The sequence below is a fragment of the Sminthopsis crassicaudata genome, chromosome 4 (genome assembly GCF_048593235.1).
Source record: "Sminthopsis crassicaudata isolate SCR6 chromosome 4, ASM4859323v1, whole genome shotgun sequence".
NCBI classification, from domain to species: domain Eukaryota; kingdom Metazoa; phylum Chordata; class Mammalia; order Dasyuromorphia; family Dasyuridae; genus Sminthopsis; species Sminthopsis crassicaudata.
The window spans coordinates 104,237,490-104,254,348 of record NC_133620.1 but is presented as its reverse complement, the minus strand read 5'-3'; the positions used below and the strand labels follow the sequence as shown (position 1 = coordinate 104,254,348).

The window sequence follows — 16,859 nt, the reverse complement described above, 5'->3', positions numbered from 1 at the left end:
AACATGCATTTATTACAAACAGAACATTATTCTAGGATATAATGATATAGAAATGGTCCTTGCCCCCATGAAGTTTATAATCTAAAAGCTTTAGATGTAATGCAGTCAGTTTGTTCAATATTTCCAGATATCAGTTTGGAAGAAGACCTAGAGGTTCCACTACTAGGTACCGTGTTTCCCCGATAATAAGACCTATCCTGAAAATAAGACACCCACATACTCTTTAATATTCCGCTAAAATAAGCCCTCCCCCGAAAATAAGCCCTATCGAACTTACTATGAAAACGGTCATCATGGTGATCCCCTGCGCTATATGCTGCGTAGCGGTACCTTCAGTAAGCAGCGCCGCCCTCCCCTCCCGGGTGAAACGCACGTCGCGCTCCGAGCTGCATCCAATCAGAGCTGCAGCAGTGAGCGCGTCATCCTCTTCTTCCCTGGTGATTTGCTTGCTGGCGCTACTGAGAGCAGCGCCGCGGAGTAGAGCTGAGACAGGACCATCTAAAAACTCGGTAAGTTCAGTAAGCGATGGAGAATAAAATAGCACTCAGGGGGCATGATGGAGGCTAAAAGGGGCATGATGGAGGCTAAAATGGGCATGATGGAGGATAAAAGGGGCATGATGGAGGCTAAAATGGGCATGATGGAGGATAAAAGGGGCATGATGGAGGATAAAATAAGCCCTCCCCTGAAAATAAGCCCTCTGGTGTTTTTTAGTCCCAAAAAAATAATAAGACAGTGTCTTATTATCAGGGAAACACGGTATATACCTTATGGATATGAGCTATAGACAAAACTCCAGTATATACAAAAATGTTTACAGCAGCATTCTTTGTGGAAGCAAAGAGTTGGCACTGAAGTGGAGAATGGCTGAAAAACTATGTTAGCCAGATGTAATGGCATGTTATTGTTAAATAAAATGGGTAAAATGTTTATACATTTTGGTGCTTGGAATCACTAGTTCCCTCACCCACTTTTCTGTTTTATTTTTTGTTATATGACGGAGAGGAGGGAGAAATAACAAATCAAGCTAAGTCAATAAGCACTTATTAAGCACCAACTAGGTGCCAAGTGCTGGGACTAAAAAGCAAGGCCTAAAAAAAAACAAACCTTGTCCTCATTATGTTCTGATGAAGGGAAAATAAAACATAAAAGGAAGCTGAAGAGGAGACTAATGGGACCATAGTAGAGAAAGATTTGTAGAGACTTAGGAGTAAAGTCTGAATGGAAATGAAGACATAGTTGGCCTGGACCTCCTTAATGTGAAGTTTCTGATAGGAACTAGTCAATCAGAAGGAGATGTGGAAGAGTTAGGGATATTTACAATGTGAAAAATAATCTAGTACTTGAATGAACTTCCAGGGTAAAGAGGTTCTATGGCTTGGTAGACAAAGTCCCATGGAAAGTCATGAATGCAGTCTAGAGAAGATTAAAATTTATTGATAAATAAAAATTCAACCAAGATATTAATATGATTTTTAAAAGAAAAAAATTTTTTTAAGTATGGAAGGAGAACAAAGTGAGTAGTTAGCGTGCATAAGGCACTGGCAATGGAGTTCTATATTGTACCATACCCTCAGGGGAAATGTCTTTTTTGGGTTTTGGATTCTCTAGTAGTTATCTAGAATAATTAATTAATGATTACTTTGGGTAAGGGGAACTTGCAGAAGGATCTAGTATTACATTTTGGCGTGTGTTAACCATTTTTCAAGAGAGGCAATTGCTTGGAATTTATCAGCATCAGGAGACCAAATTATTTACACTTCACTCAGAGCCTTAGTCTGGACATGTTTTTTTTTTTTGGTTTGTTTTTTTTTTTAATATCTGATTACCCAAAATAGCTCCAAATGTGTGTATATAGCAATCAATAAGACACTGTGTGTGTGATTTATTTATTTGATTCTCTGTTTTCTGTATTCATGAAAGGGGCAGTGGGCAAGATATCAGTAACATAGGAGGTGAAAAACAGATAATCCAAAAAGATTTTTTTGTTGGGGGGGATGGGTGGGACTGGGACAAGATAATTAGGGTTAAGTGACCTGCCCTGGATCACACAGCTAGTAAGTATCTGAGGTCTGATTTGAACTGAGGTCCTCTGACTCCAGGACCAGTGCTCTATCCATTGTGTGCTGTCTAGCTGGCCCCCAAAGCACTCCAGTTTGATTGTGAAATGCATTCAATTATCCTTTCTTACCTTTCTAACCACTGCACAATAGATTTTCTCTCCAGGTGACAAATTGCTGTGAATATTACAGAAGATTTTCAAGTTTTATATAAAAGTTGGATAGGTGATCTAAATCCTTCTAATTTTGAGACTTGATGATTCTATTATTTTATTTTGGCCATGTTGCTGTGAACATGATTTGTATTCCTAGCATGTATACTGGTAGTTGAGGGGACAAGAGGACTAGGTTAGATGTTAAGTAGAGAAAGAATCAGAAAATCATTAGATCTGACTTGGAAGGAACTCAAAAGGCCATCTGCTTCACTGCCCCTACCCCCATTTTACAGATGAAAAAATGAGACCCAGGAAAATGAAATAACTTCCCCAGACTACACAAGTAGTATCAGAAGTTGAATTATTTGAACCTCCAGAGGCTAGAAGGAATGTTAAAATCTTGGGTATTAAGTAATGTGAAAATCTTGGGTATTAAGTATAGCTCTGTTTGAGTAAGAGGTATCAACTTTCTGAATCTCAGCTTCCTCCTTATTAAGTAGTGGAGGTGCAATTGGATCATCTAAAGGGTCCTTTTGCTTCCAACATTCTATGTCTACATAGAGATATCAAACTCAGGACTTTCCCCAGGGGCAAAACTCTAAAGTGTTTCCTGAACCAGACTGAATTGTAACTGGGATATGTTTAACAAGATAAAAATATACTACAACATAATTAATGTGAATTTGTGGTTTTTCTAAGTCAATAGGCAGCCAACAGGGATCAGTTTCTATTTAGTTTTATGTTACTAGGTATCAAGTATATTTTAATCTTCTTGTTCTCCAGCTCTCTGATTTTTGTATCATGAAATGAAGATGAGACATAATAAATGCATAAACATTTTTAAAGTTCTTAGATTTTATTTGGAAGAACAAAAGGTCAAGAATTTCAAGGGAATTAATGAAAAAAAAATGCAATGAAGATGGCCTGGCTACACCAGACTTAATACTATAAAGCAGTAATCATCAAAACCATTTGGTATAGGCTAAGAAACAGAGCAGGATCAGTGGAATAGATTAGATTCACAAGACACAATAGTCAACAACTATAGTAATTTAGTGTTTATAAACACAAAGACTCCAGATTCTGGAATAAGAATTCAGTATTTGACAAAAATTGCTGGAAAATTGGAAAATTGTATGGCAGAAACTAGGCATTAACCTATACCAAGATAAATTTAAAATGGGTTCTTGATTTAGACAGAAAGTGTGAGACTATAAGAAAATTGGAAGAACAAGAGATAGTCGACCTCTCAGTTTTATGGAGAAGGAAGGAATTTTTGGCCAAAGAAGAACTAGAGAACATTATGAAATGCAAAATGAATAATTTTGATTATATTAAATTAAAAAAGTTTTTATACAAACAAAACCAATGCAGCTAAGATTAGAAAGGAAGCAGAAAACTGGGGAAAATTTACATCCAAAGGTTCTAATAAAGGCCTCAATTTTTAAAAATATATAGAGATTTGACTCAAATTTGTAAGAATTAAGGCCATTCCCCAATTGATAAATGATCAAAGGATATGAACAATTTTCAGATAAAGAAATTAAGACCATTTCTAGTCATATGAAAAGATGTTCTAAATCACTATTGATCAGAGAAATGCAAATTAAGACAACTCTGAGGTATCACTACACACCTCTCAGTTTGGCTAAGAAAAAGATAATGACAAATGTTAGAAGAGATATCAGAAAATTGGGACCCTAATACATTATTGGTAAAGTTGTGAACTGATCCAAACATTCTAGGGAGCAATTTGGAACTATGCCCAAAGGACTATCAAACTGCATATTCATATTCTTTGATCCAGACTCTACTGGGTCTGTATCCCAAAAAGATCATAAAAAGGGGAAAAGGACCCACATATGCAAAAATGTTTGTAGCAGCCCTTTTTGAAGAGACAAGGAACAAGAAACTGGTTGGATACCCATGAGTTGAAGAATGGTTGAATATGGTATATGAATGTAATAGAATGTTATTGTTCTATAAGAAATGATCAGCAAGATGATTTTGAAAATGTCTTGGGAGACTTACATGAACTGATACTAAGTGAAGTAAGTGGAACCAGGAGAACATTATACTCAGCAATAAGCTGAGTACAATGATTATATGATGATTAACTCTGATGGACTTGGCTTTTTTCAACAATGAGGTGATTCAGTCCAATGCTAATAGACTTGAGATGGAAAGAGCCCATCTGCATCCAGAAAGAGTCCTGTGGACACTGAATGTAGATCACAGCATAGTATTTTCATCCTTTTGGTTGTGTTGTTTGCTTGCTTATTTTTTCTTTTTCATCTTTTCCTCCTTTGTGATCTGTTTTTCTTGTGCAGCATGATAAATGCGGAAATATGTATAGAAGGATTGCACATGTTTAACATATGTTGGATTACAAGCTTTTTAGGGGAGGGGGTGGAGGGAAGGGAAGGAAAAAAAATTGGAACACAAGGTTTTGTAAGGATGAATGTTGAAAACTATCTTTGCATATATTTTGAAAATAAAAAAATTATTATTAAAAATAAAATAAAAGTTTTCAAGTATAAAAAATTTAAAAACAACAAATAAAATTGTTTTTACATGAAGTTGGAGGAACATAAAATATTTTTAAAAAATAATAATAGTAAAAACTAAAGTTCTTAGGTTGGAGGGAATGGCTGTAGTCTGGGAGTTAGGGTTCCTGAGTTCTTTAGCCATGTTTTGCTTTAAATGATCACTTCAGAACTCATCTAGCCCAAATCCCTTGATTTTTCTTCAGGTAAGGAGGTAGAGGTATTTTGAGGCCAAATAACTTTTCTAAAATCATACAGGTAAGAAGTGGCAGTGGCAGAATAATCTAGGATCTCTGTCTCCAGAACTTCTATGTATTCTTTCCATTGCCATGCTACCTTACTATATGTATGATCTTTGGTTTCACCTCTTTGTGTCTCAGTTTCCTAATAATGCTTCATATGAAGCATTTCAAGTTCTTTGTTTTTAAAAATGCAATTTTAAAGCTTTGCTTTAATTAATGTATGAATAGTCCCATGCCAGAGGACAATGAAGAGGAGACCTTGGCTGCTTGTAGGTTTTAATGAACTTCTTGGAACTTATTACTGTATATCTAGTTGCTAGGTAATACTCATTCTGGCTCTTGAGATGGTCAGCCCTTTGGGAACTGTCTAAAAAAGGCTAAACTTCTAAATCCCCTTTTCACAAAGACCAGAGCCATCCCAACTACTTATGTGACATCCATTTAACCATCATCAATTTTTTGATCACTGACCTCCTGTTGTATTTAAATTTTTTTAATGCTAACCTATCTCTTTGCCTGGTAGGTCCTCCTTGGGGGAATACTATATTCTTTTAAATACGGTAACTCCCAGGGATCCTTGAACAGGTTCCTTCCAAAGGGAGGCCTGGTTGATTAGGAGGCATTTTGTAGGTGAGATATATTTATTTCTACTTTCCCACTTGCACTCTCACTTTGGGGATTATATACAGTAATACTTTGTGCAGTCCCCATAGCTTATGTACAGAATTATGCTTTTTACCCAGCTGGTGACCTTAGCCCTTGGGATCCCAGAAGGGTTGCTCAGCAGCAGCCAGAGTGGAAGATTTAAGGAGATGAGAAGTAGTTATTGGATCTCAAATCAATGCTAACCAGAAACTGATACATGCAGTATAAGGCGCACAAAGCCTTATTTCGGGCCCCAATGAGCAATAAGTGTGGCTCCCTAGGAGCAGGAGCCCTCGTGAAATCTCACTGGATCATCAGTCCCAAGGGCCAGTGTTGACAGGACAATTAGAAAAGAACTCCTGACTCCTAGCATTGTCCTGTTTAATTACTATAGACCCTTAGATTGCTCATCGTCAGATGAAGCCTATATTAAGGCAAGTGTGATAGAAAATACATGGAAAGAACATGGATTCATATTTGAACTCTGTTACTGCTCATATGACCTTGGTCAAATAATTTTTTCTCTCTCTGGTCCTTAGTTTTTTCATCTGTAAAATGACTCGACAATTTCTAAAGTTTCTTTTAACTTTAAATCCTGTGACTTTCTATGTGAGGCTGAAATGAGTCCTTGAGATTCTCATGGACAGTCTTGGAGAGAAAGTATTTGAACCCATAACATTATTAGGACATTGTAGCGAGTATAGTAATCTTTATCATCTTCCAAGAATGAATGAGTGGATGGATGGATGGGTGAATGAATGAATCAGTGGTTGAAAAATCATTTTAAAGCACTTATATGCCAATCAAAAAATGTAGGAAGACATTAACTTAATTGATTAGGGACTGGAGAGAGTTGTATTATAAGCATGAGGTTGTATCAGTCTCTACACTTAGCTTATCTACATTATGATGCAGGAGAAAAAAGTAACTGATACAGAATCCTGATTTCTAGGAAATCTTCGATGGAAGTCCTTCACTCCAGCTCCATTTAGGATCAAAATGCCCAGGCTCAAAGGGACTTCACTAGTGGTAAGTTGTTTTCTTTTCAAGGGAAAAGAGGCTACGAATGCTTAAGAAACAATTAAACAATGCTTTAATTTGCCATATTTCAAATTAATGAAAAATATTTTGAAACAAAAATAGCATTTCTCCTCTTTCTCTCTGAATATGAAGGACTACACCCAAAGGCATTAATGTTGAATGAAGTAAGTTCTTATTGTTATTTGGCAAACCAGATAAAGTGCACAAGGAATAATAAACTCAATGGCTAAAATCCAAAGGCTGTTTTGTTTTATTTAAGATAGCTTCATGGAACAAATATGCTAAAATCCAAAATAGAAAGATGGAAAAAAGAAGAAACTCCATGTGATGGAGGGTGGGGAAGTTGTGCTTACCATCTTGTGCTTAAGAAGCTATGGTGGAAAAAGAATAAGAAACAAAATATATGATTACCAATGCCTCTCAACCACATTCCTGGCAAAGAGCCACATTCTTCCCTTCCACGAATATCCTTAACCATTTTCCCTCCAATGAGAACCTTCTGGCGCCTTCTTGGGAAAACCCAGATTTCAAAAAGAGCCCTGTGGAGAATGGAATGCGGTTTCTTTAGTTAGAAACAGTTATACCAATTTCAGGACAGGAAATTTATAGTGACCATACTGATTCGAGCTCTAACTCTTGAGCTTCTGGTGCCAATATGCTTTCCAGAATTTGTTGTTCTACACATGGGTTTGTTTTATATTTAAAAAAAAATAACTTTAAACCCCCCAAGTCAAATATGAGTGTGGGATTAAAGTCAGGAAGACTTAAGTTCAAATTCAACCTCAGATACTTATTAATTGTATGACCCTTCAGTTTCTTTTCTGTAAAATAGAATTAATAATAGCAGCTTTCTTTTAGGGTTGTTGTGAAGATTAAATGAATTTGCATATGAAAAACATTTTGTAAACTTTAAAGCAGTGTATAAAATATGCTATTATTATTGGTGGCACAAGTAGTACTATCAGTATTATTAGAATTTGGTAGTAGTTATTTTCCATTCCTCCCTTTGGTTCTTCTAGCCATAAGAAAGCAAAACATCCCAAGCTTGTCTTTCTAGAAAGAAAAACCTTAGCAATAGAGAAAATGAGATATTTAATATTACTCTGTGCTAGTTCTAATAGCTGAATATTACTGTGTTTAAGAACTAAGGAGCTATATATAGACATATATGTGTGTGTATATATGTTTTTGTGTTTGTATATATATATGTATGTGTATATATGTATACATATATGTATATATATATACATACATATACATATATATCCATGCATACATACATATAGCTTTTCCTTGAAAATTTATAACAAACTTTTCAGGAGTGAATGCATTCACAATTTTCCCCCATCCCAGGATAAATATCCTGGGTTATTTTCATGCTTGTGAGGGATTTCAGAGAATAACTAATCCTTTTACCCACATTCAAAAAGAATTCCCACTATAACTATAATATTCAGCCTTTGCTTGAAGAACTCCAAAAATTCATACTATCACTATAATATTCAGCCTTTGCTTGAAGATCTTTAAGGAGGGGAAAATCATCACCTCTCAAAAGATAGCTAGGTAGTACAGTGACTAAAGTGCTGGGAGTGGAGGCAGAAAAACCTGAGTTTAAATGTGGTCTCAGATGCTTATGAGTTGTGTGATTCTGGGTAAGTCATTTAACCTCTGCCTCAGTTTCCTTATCTATAAAATGGGGATAATAATAGCATTTACCTCTCAGGATGGTGGGAAGATCAAATGAGAAAATAACTGTAAAATACCTAGTACATAGTAGGTACTATATAACTGCAGAAGGCAGACCATTCCACTTGGGAGAAGTTTCCCTTGTTAGGAAGTGACATCAATTCTAAATTTACTTCCTTAGAGTCAATATGTCGGAGTAAGCAGTAAATCAATATAATCTTCCCATACTCATCCATCAATAACCATAAAATAATGTCCCCAAATGAGTTCTGGAAGAGAAGAAGCAGCAAAAAAAAATGGAATGAAACAATCTTTTAGCTCAAGAAACTTGGAAGGTTGCCAAGGAGGTCTGGCTCACTTAGGCAAAAAGGGAACATAGACCAGGACAGAAAACATCTGAGTAAGCAATCCACAAACCCACCTCAGCAAACCAGTGGGAGAACCTGAGCCCCAGTATTGTCAGATCAGGCAAATCCTAATACCAGGACTCCCTATATGACTCAGAATAGCCGGGAGAACAAGCAAATTCCACTTTCAAGAATAGCCAATGCTTCAGCATAGCCTGGGGCAAACAGCTAACCTCCAGTGACCTGACTTTCTCATGCTTTAGCACAGCACAGAAAAAACAGCCAGTTGCCAATGGCCAGACAGCTATGTGCTTCTAGGTAGCTCTGGAAAAAGGTAGAAACACTCTTCTGGCCTCAGCACATGCCAGACACCAGCACTAGGACATTGGCTCAGCACCAACTAACATACCAAACCCCTACAACCTGGGTTGCATCAGTATCATCTATTACCACCACCATCTCTACCCTCTCAGTACAGCACCAGATATGAATGTCCCTTATGGGCTCAGGGCAGCTTCAATGCTGCACCAAATAAATAGTCAGAGTCTACAGCCACACATAAAAGAAGCCTGAGGCAGTTCTTCTTCCATCATATGAACAGAGTTCAAACTTAAAAGAAAGGAATAAGGCCAAAAACAATGAGTAAACAACAAAAAGGAATCTAACCACAGAAAGTAATTATAATGAAGGGAAGACCAAGACATAAACTTAGAGGAGGACAATGACGTCAAAACACCTATGGGCAAAATCCCAAAGAAAAGGAAGTGGTCTCAAGTCCAGAAAACAAAAAACAAAACAAAAAAAAAACACTAATGGAAGAGCTCGTAAAGGAGCTTAAAAATCACATTAAAGAAGTAGAAAAAAAATTGGAGAAGGAAATGAGAGTGATGAAAGAAAATTATTGAAAGACAGTCAACAACTTGAAAAATAGAAAACAACTGTTTAAAAAAAGTAGAATTGGCTAAATGGAAAAGGTGATACAAACCTCCCCTGAAGAAGACAACTCCTTAAAAAATACAATTTACCAAATGGAAAAGGAAGTACCAAAACCAAGTGATAAAAACAATTCTCTTAAGAGTTAGAATTGGGTAAGTGGAAGTTAATGAGACATCATTATGAGACATTAAGAATCAATCAAACAAATCAAAAGAATGAAAAAATAGAAGAAAATGTAAAATACCTCATTGGAAAAAACAGCTGATCTGGAAAGTAGATCCAGGAGACACAATGTCAGAATCATTGGTCTACCTGAAACCCATAATAAAAAAGGAGCACCTGGCCAGCATCTTTCAAGAAATTATTGAGGTAAACTGTCCTGATATCCTAGAAACAAAGAGCAAAATAAGCATTGAAAGAATCCATTGATGGCTTCATGAAAAAGTTGCCAAAATAAGAATACTAAGTAACATTAGAGCCAAATTTCAAAACTGTCAGATCAAGGGGAAAAAGTACAAGAGTTCATAAAGAAACAATTCAAACACTGGGGAGCCAAAAACAGGATTACATAAAACCTAGTTAGAAGCTACAACATTAAAGGATTGAAAGTCATGTAACATGATATTGTGGAAGACAAAGGAGCTAGGACAACCAAGAAAACTTACCTGATGAAATTAAGTATAATCCTGACAAGAAAAAAATGGTCATTCGATGAATGATTTCAAGTTTTCATAAGAGAAGATCAGATTTGAACAAAACTTTTTTTTCTCTGGTATCAAGGTCCAAGAAATGCCTAAAAAGGAAAAAAAAAAAGTAAAAAGAAAATGTAAGGGATTAAGCTGTGCTAAACCATTTAAATCCCTATATGGGAAGATAATACTTGTAATTCTTTAAAATTGTACCACTAATAATATAGATAGAAGGACATATAGACAAAGGATATGAACATAAAGTTAATTTGAGGGAATACATTTTTAAAAAAAACCTAAGGGATGAAAAAGAAGAGTATATAACATGCAGAAGTAAGAGAAAGATAGAATGGGGTAAATTATTTCACAGGAAGAAGTGCAAAAATGTATTACAGTATAAGGAGAGATGGGAGGATGAGTGATGAGCATTACTTGAATCTTACTCTCATCAGAATTCACACAGGGCAAGGACTCACAAGGTGGTCAGAAAAAATGATATGAGGACACTCTCAAGGTATCTCTTAAGAATTTTAGAATTGATTGCATGACATGGGACGCACTGGCACAGGACCACCCAGCATGGTGTGCTCCCATTATAAAAATGCTGTGCTCTATGAGCAAAGCAGAATTGAATTAGCCCAAAGGATACATGAGATACACAAAATTAGGGAAGCTACTTCAAATGTACATATGGAGTATTCTGAGCTCACATTGGTCTGATCAGCCATAGTTGGATACACTGTAACCTGACTCTGACATGGTGATGTCATTTTGGTCCTCTTTGAGAACAAAGGACAATGACCAACCAACCAACTAAATAATTGACTCAGAGAGGGAATAATATACCTGATCAGTTGAATATAATAAGAGGGGTAGGGATTAAATAAAGGGGAAGGAACTAATGGAAAGGAGGGCAGGCCAGGGAAGGTAGCAGGCAGGTGCAAAATTCTGGTGAGAAGAGAAAGGCAGAAAGGAGAGAGAGGACAAACAGAGAGAAAACAGGATGGAAGGAAATACATTTATTAGTAGTTAGTAATCATAACTATAAATGTGAATGGTATGAATTCTCCCATAAAACAGAAGCATATAGCAGAGTGGATCAAAAGTCAGAATTCTACAGTATATTGTTTACAAGAAACACTCAAAGAAGAGAGAAACACACAGAGTAAGAGTAATGGACTGGACCAGAATTTATTATGCTTCAGGTGAAGTAAAAATAAAGCAGGGGTAGCAATCCTGATCTCAGACAAAGCAAAACCAAAAATAGACCTTATTAAAAGAGATAAGGAAAGAAGTTACATCTTGCTAACAGATGCCATAAACAATGAAGTAATATCAACACTATATATATATGCACCAAGTGGTATAGCATTCAAATTCTTAAAGGAGAAGTTAACTGAGTTACAGGTTCATGACAAACAAGAGACAGAGAATATTATGAAGTGTAAAATAAATAATTTTGATTATATTACATTGAAAAGCTTTTGCACAAACAAAATCAATACACTCAAGATTAGAAGTAAAGAAGAAAGCTGAGAAACAATCTTGATAGCAAGTGTCTCTAATAAAGGCCTCATTTCTTATATATATGAAGAACTGAGTTAAATTAATAAAAATATAAGTCAATTCCCCATTTGATAATTGGTCAAACATATGAACAAGCACTTTTTAGATGATATAACCATATGAAGTAGTATTGTAAATCACTTTTAATTAGAGAAATTCAAGTTAAAATAACTATCTTATACCTATTAGATAGGTCAACATGATAGAAAAAGAATGTGGGATGTGAGAAAATCAGGACACTAAAGAATTATTAGTGAAGTTGTGAACTAATCTAACCACACTGAAGAGCAATTTGAAACTATGTCCAAAGAACAATCCAACCGTGAGCCAGCAATACTACTACTAGGTCTATTTCCAAAGAGATCATTAAAAAAAGAGGAAATGACCTATGTGAGAAAAATATTTATAGTAGTCCTTTATATGATGGCAAAATATTAGAAATCAGAAGGATGCCTATTATTATGGGAATGGCTAAATAAGCCATGGAATATGAGTGTAATGGAATACTATTGTGCAATACTATTGTTTCTTCTCTCACAACTGTGACTAATATGGAAATATATTCTATATATTCTACATGATAGCACATGTATAATCTATGTCAAATTGCCTACCATATCAGTAAAAGGAGAGGGGAAGGTGGGATGGAGGTAGAAAAATTTGGAACTCAAAATCTTGTACAAAATGAATGCTAAAAATTGTTTTGACATGTAACTAGGAAAAATTACTATAAAAAGTCAATGTTGAATGCAGAGCCAAGATGGCAGAGAAAAGGCAATGACTCACCTGAATTCTTTCCAAGAATGCTGTAAACATCTTTAAATAATGCCATAAAATAATTCTTGGTACAGCAGAACCCACAAAAGGGTGGTGTGTAATAATTTTCCAACCACAGACAACTTAGGTTTTCATGAAAAGTCTGCCATATCTGAGTGAAAGTAGAACAAAGTCCAGTGCAAGTCATAATAGTTCAGTTTGCACCTCAGAAAACCAGAAGCAGTCTCTGAGAGCCTCTGAATCAGTAGCAGCAGAAGTTGCTTTGGGAGCTCTCAGTCCATATTTTTTGTTTTGTTTTGTTTTTGCTGAGGCAATTGGTGTTAAGTGACTTGCCTAGGATCACACATCTAGGAAGTGTTAAGTGTCTTGAGACGAGATTTGAACTCAGATCCTCCTGACTTCAGGGCTGGTACTCTATCCACTGCACCATCTAGCTCCCCCCCCCCATATATGGTTAAGGGAGTTGAACAACTGTTCAAAAGGAGATTGCAGAGCTCTCTTTCCTGAGACTGAGACAGGATTCTGCTGCTTTGCCCAAATCAGATCTGGGTTATGCTCAGCTGAGAAAGAGTTCTAGCATAGTAGAGCTTGTGTCTACAGTGGACTGGAGATCTTCTTCATGGTTCCAGGGCAGAAAAGAATGCTAGTGCTCCCTCATAGAACACAGGACTGACCAGGAAAGCAGTAAGCATATTCTGCTTTGATCATACTATCTTGGAAAAATCTAAAACTTAGAGGTCTCAAGGAGTCTCTTGAAAACAGCTACACACACCCAAAGAGAGGACCATGGGAGCTGAGTGTGGACCACAACATAGCATTCTCACTCTTTCTGTTGTTTGCTTGCATTTTTGTCTTCCTTCTCAGGTTTTTTTTCCTTTCTAGATCCAATTTTTCTTGTGCAGCAAGATAACTGTATAATTATATATACATATATTGGATTTAACATATATTTTAACATATTTAGCATGTATTAGACTACCTGCCATCTAGGGGAAAGGGTGGGGGGAAGGAGGGGATAATTTGGAATAGAAGGCTTTGTTAATAATAATAGAAGGTCAATGTTAAAAAATTACTCATGCATATGCTTTGTAAATAAAAAGCTTTAATTTAAAAAAACAGCTAAACAAACCCCTGTTTTGTGAGGACAATGAACCCTTCTTAGCAGAGCCCCCCATATTAGCAAAGAATTCACAGTCAACAAATAGGTTGGGAAAATGAGCAAACTACAGAAAAATTTTCTGACCGTATAAAGTTACTAGAGTGACAAGGAAAATTAAAATACATATTTAAAAGAAGATAACAATGTCAAAGATTCTATATCTAAAGACTCCAAGAAAAATTTGAATGGAAGAGCTCAAAAATGATTTTGAAAATCAAGTAAGAGAGGTAGGTAGAGGAAAAATTGGGAAAATACATTAGAGTAATGCAAGAAAATAAAATTTAAAAGTCAATAGCTTGATAAAGGAGGCATCAAAAAAAAACTTGAGAAAATAACATCTTAAAAAAAATGGGCAAAATGGGCAAAGAAGTATAAAGAGCTAATGAGAAGAATACCTTGAAAATTGGAATTGGCCAAATGGAAAAAGAGGCAAACATTCACTAAATAAATAAGATCCTTAAAAAGTAAAATTGATGAAATGGAAAAGAAGGTTAAAAATCTTACCAAAGAAAATATTTCCTTAAAAATTAGAATTGAACAAATGGAAGCTAATGACTTTGTGAGAAATCAAGAAACAAAACAAAACCCCAAAAATGAAAAATAGAAGACAATATGGAATATCTCATTGGAAAACAAATGACCTGAAAAATAGATCCAGAAAGCATAATTTAAAACTTATTGAACTACCAGAAACCATTTTCAGGAAAAAGAACACAGCAGGCATCTTCTTTCAGAAATTATCAATGAAAACTTCTCTGATAACCTAGAACCAGATGGTAAAATAGTCATGGAAAAAATCCACTAATCATTTCCTAAAAGAGATCTCAAAATGAAAACTTCAAGAAATATTATAACTAAATTCCAGAGTTCCCAAGTCAAGGAGAAAATATTTCAAGCAGCCAGAAAGAAACAAATACTCCTCAAATATTGGGGAGCCACAATAAGGATAACACAAGATTTAGAAGCTTCTATGTTAAAAGATTGGAAGGCTTGGAATATGATATTCTGGAAATCAAGAAGCTAGAATTACAACCAAGAATTATCTACCCAGAAAAACTGAGTATAATCCTTCAGGGGAAAAATAGATATTCAGTAAAATAGAGGACTTTCAAGCATTTATGATGAAAAGACCAGAGCTGAATTGAAAATTTGACTTTTAAATACAAGACTCAAACAAAGCATAAAATGGTATACAGGAAAGGGAAATAATGATGGACTTAATAAGATTAAGCTGTTTATATTCCTATATGGAAAGATGATATCTATAACTTCTAAGGACTATCTCATTACTAGGGCAGTTAAAAGAAATCTATATAGAGAGAGGGTACAGATGTGAGTTGACTATGAAAAGATGATACCTAAAAGATAAAATTAAGGGGTAAGAAAAGAATATACTAGGAGAAAGGGAAAGGGAGAGGTGGAATGGGGTAAATTTTCTCACATAAAAGAGAAAAGAAAAAGCTTTTGTAATAGGGAAGATAGGGGAGGTCAAAGAAAGTGAGTGAGGCTTACTTTCATCAGAATTGGCTCAAAGAAGAATAACATACACACTTAATATAGAGAAGAGAGTTGGAGGTATAGAGAAAAGTGAGAGGATGATATTTGAGAAGAGACATGGTAAGGGCAGCTAGGTGGTACAGTGGATAGAGCATCAGCCCTGAAGTCAGGAAAACCTGAATTCAAATGTGGCCACAGACACTTAACACGTCCTAACTGTAAGACCCTAGGCAAGTCACTTAAGTCTAATTGCCTCAGGAAAAAAAAAAAGGAGACTTGGTTAAAGGAGAAAGAGAATAGAATAAATGAGAGGATAAAATGGAAGGAAATACAGTGAGCAACAATAACTATGAGAAAAAGTTGAAACAAGTTTCTCAAACATATAGACTTGAGTCAAATTTGTAAAAATAAGAGATATTCCCTAGTTGACCTTAGTTTTTTTTTTTAGTATTTTTCATCATAACTCCTTCAGAGTTGTCTTGGATCATTGTATGCTGAGGATAGCTAGGTCATTTCTAGCTGATCATTTTATAGTGTTCCTGTTATTTTGTACCCAGAACATTTCACTTTGTATCAGTTCATGTAAATCTTTTCAGGTTTTTCTGAGAACATCCTGCTCATCACTTCTTATAATACAAGAGTGTTCCATCATAATCATATGTCACAATTTGTCAGTCTTTCCCCAATTGATGGGTATCTCCATCAAGTTCCAGTTTTTGCTACCAGAAAAGAGCTGCTATGAATATTTTTTTGTATTCGATCTTTTCTTTTTTTTCATCTCTTTTGGGATACTTGACCTAATAATGGTATTACTAGGTCAAAGGATATGCTTGGTTTTATAACCCTTTGGGCATAGTTCCAAGTTGCTCTGCAGAATCAGTTCACAATTCCACCAACAATGCATCAATGTCTCATTTTCCCCATATTCCCTTCAACTTTCGTCTTTTTCCTTTTCTGTCCTATTAAATCAATCTACTATCAATACTGAGTCACAGTTTTTCTTTTTTTAAAATATGGCTATAGATATCTTTGGTTACTTTATTTGAAGACTATTCATATTTTTAAAATAATTTATTAATTGGAGAGTAGCCCTAATTTTATAAATTTTACTCAGGGCTCTAGATGTTTGAGAAATGAAGCCTTTATCAGAGAAATTTGCTTCAATTTTATTTTTCAGTTAGTGTAGCTAGATGTATTTCTCTCCATCCTATTTCTCCATTTATTCGATTTTCTTTCCTTTTGTTTTTGATTTTTCCATCCCTCAATCTGTCTATCCTTTTGTCACCCCACATCTTTTCTAATCTGTTTTCCATGTAGGAATGTAAACAGCTTAATCTTATTAAGTCTATTATGATTTCCTTTTCTAATATGCCTTTTTATGCTTTTCTAGAGCCTTGTATTTGAAAGTCAAATTTTCTATTCAACTCTGATCTTTTCTTCATGAATGCTTGAAAGTACTCTTTTTTATTGAATATCATTTTCCCCTCTGAAGAATTATACTCAGTTTATCTGG

At 35.3% G+C, this 16,859-nt stretch overlaps 1 long non-coding RNA gene across 1 annotated transcript in view; it reads left to right on the top strand.

Moving 5' to 3' along the window:
* LOC141541060 (uncharacterized) overlaps positions 1–16,859 on the top strand; it is a 71,942-nt gene that overhangs the window by 41,657 nt on the left and 13,426 nt on the right. The window contains exon 2 of the long non-coding RNA XR_012481639.1: positions 6,601–6,677. This is a non-coding gene — a long non-coding RNA (uncharacterized LOC141541060). The remainder of the gene's footprint in view (positions 1–6,600; positions 6,678–16,859) is intronic.